At 39.4% G+C, this 2,729-nt stretch overlaps 1 pseudogene; it reads right to left on the bottom strand.

Moving 5' to 3' along the window:
* Positions 1-2,016: 2,016 nt before the first annotated feature.
* Positions 2,017-2,079, bottom strand: LOC137637170 (U4 spliceosomal RNA; annotated as a pseudogene).
* Between the last annotated feature and the right edge of the window lie 650 nt (positions 2,080-2,729).

The following is a 2,729-nucleotide window of genomic DNA, read 5'->3' as shown; positions in this document are numbered from 1 at the left end:
TTGTTACTTATCCATTTCAGAGCATCTTACTCCTCTAACCTTTCGAAGTTTTCAATTGGAATAACATTTGCATTTGTGTTTCAAACTAATCATACCGAAGATTTTCCTTCAGGAGATCAAAGTTCCAAACAGACCATCTCTCCTATTCGGAAACCTCCCAAAATGTCAATGCTCTGGACTTTTGGTATTGTCTAATGCCTAGAATTTTACTATTATTATTATTATTATTATTATTATTATTATTATTATTATTATTATTATTATTATTATTATTATTAAGTAGTTTATAAACAGTTTAGTTCCTTAAGAATGCAGTGACTGATCGTATATTTAATGAAGCAGTTACCAGTCAAACCAGTTTTAGAAAAAAAAATTCGCCTTCCCGCGAAGCTCGAGTCCACCTTGGCTCCCAGCACTCCCCCCCCCCCCCTTCTCTTGGCCACACCCCTGGGGACCGAAGAAGAGGAAACCTTCCTAGTCCTCGACTATTCCCTCTGGTCTTTTTCAGTTTCCAAATATCTAAAGGTGGTTCATCTCATTTTGAAATTGATAATTTTGATTAGAGTGACCTTTGGGACTTCACTCCGTTCCCAATCATGCCACACCGAAACCTTAAATCATCTCACGCTAAATTGCTCGTAAATACGAAGCAATTGTCTGCTAGAAGTCCCCAGGTGTTGCTGGAGTCCGCCAGGCTGCCCACACTTTCCCCACCTCTCCTTTTCCCTGGAAACTGAAGAAGAGGAATCCTTCCTAATCTTCGATTCCTTCAACTTTTTCTTCGTCTTTTTTTTTTTTTTTTTTTTTTTTTTTTTTTTTTTTTTTTTTGCTTTGTCTCTTGTTCTTGTTATTGTTGACACATAATCAATTCCTATCAACATTAGAGCTACTTCTTCCTCTTCCTTATTTGCCCCTACGTCGTGTGGTAAGCCAAATCAGATCTTGGGCCTAATTTGTTAATGGTAATATTTGTTCCATCTACGGGGAATACTCATCCATATTCCTTATCCTTATTTTGTTTTGCCTTTTTAGTTTTCTTTTTAAGTTTATTTCATTGTCTATTCTGTTTCTTCTTCTTTAAAGACAATTTCTATGTCTTTGTCTTGTTTAGTATCTTAATAAAATCGTGAAACTTCTCTCTCTCTCTCTCCTCTCTCTCTCTCCTCTCTCTCTCTCTCTCTCTCTCTCTCTCTCTCTCTCTCTCTTTCGATGCCTAGGGTATCTTACAGGATTTTGAACCTTGAAATGCCAAGGTCACTGTTATGATCTTAAAATCATCACGGGTTCTTTTAATAACCAAGATAAATGTTTCCAACAACACCGATTGAAATATGGGAAATGAATATAAAAAGAAACTCACGAAAAAATACAACCCGTTTATTCACAAACTTATATAAAGAAAATTAATGTTACTAATTCGTTTACTTTAGCTGACAAATCAAATCAACCAAAACATCAACAGAAAAGGGGAACAGTCAGTAAGGTAGATATACTTAGGGAATAGTTTCCTGCAGCTGCTGAGACGATACTGGTACGGAGGCTTCATGCTTGAGAGCGTTGCAGAAGGGCAGCTTGAGTTCAGATGAAAGTGGCACGATGACCGGATTCGAAGACGTCACAGAAAGGGTGGCATCAAGATGGGACATCAGAGATCTTCTTCTAAGAATTCGAGGATACTGTTGAACTAAGGCAAGCGGAAAGGCAGTGCTGGCATCAAGATGGGACATCAGAGATCTTCTTCCAAGAATTCGATGATACTGTTGAACTAAGGCAAGCGGAAAGGCAGTGTTGGCTACTTCTCATCACAAGCAGGGAGGGCTGGCTGCTTTAATTTGTCTCTTCTTCTCGGCCATAACAGATTTTGGAGATAGGCGTTTGTCGCCTGAAAGGAAGGTTAAAATCTGGCTCTACCAGACTTCTGGTCTTCTCTGCTTCTTATCTCGTTAGAACTTGGATCTCATCTGCTTCAGACATAGTTCCTCTCTTGTCTTATGTCCTGTCCTATCTCACTTGGACAATTCAACTAGCAATAATCGCACCTCGGTTTCATTGGTTACGATACTGCCACTGCGCAAAGCTTGGACAATCTCTTCTTGAAGTTTAAATGCACATGTATGGGCAGAGTTAATTACAGTGGGCAGTGGTCATTTCCATAGAAGGCATTTTTTTAACAATTCTGCGTCTCTATTGGCTTCCTCAAAAACGCCTACTTCGATCATGCCATGGAAGCTTCCAGAAGAAATTTCTGATGCAATCTGGACCACGTGTTAAGTCGTAACAAGAGGGCAGCACGTGTCCTTCCATGATGACATATTTCATAAACAAGGATTTCCCTCAGGCTCGGTTTCTCAAAATATGCTGACTCCACTAATTAAGAGGATGACATCTTGGTCAAAACTGGACAGTCCCCTTATCGCAGCAGGCGCTCTCGTCGAAGCTCGGTTTACTTTCAAAATGCTGACGACAGTGAAGTGATGACAGGTTTGACCAAACAAAACGGTAGTCGGATCTCGCCTCGCTGCTCACACTTTGGGAAGAGATATTTTTGTCTCTTATAACATACCCTTTTAAAAGTATTGCTTCTACCCATGACAGTCACCCTTAAGGCTTTAGTAAGGCTCCAAGTTTCTGAAGCACAAGTTAATACTGGCAGGACCATCTGATTAAATAGTTTTTCTTTTTAGAGAAAGTGACATTAAGGAAATTTGCTTTTTATAATCCCATTTTGT

The sequence above is a fragment of the Palaemon carinicauda genome, unplaced genomic scaffold, assembly GCF_036898095.1.
Source record: "Palaemon carinicauda isolate YSFRI2023 unplaced genomic scaffold, ASM3689809v2 scaffold564, whole genome shotgun sequence".
In the NCBI taxonomy this organism is placed as follows: domain Eukaryota; kingdom Metazoa; phylum Arthropoda; class Malacostraca; order Decapoda; family Palaemonidae; genus Palaemon; species Palaemon carinicauda.
This window is presented reverse-complemented; position numbering and strand designations above follow the sequence as displayed.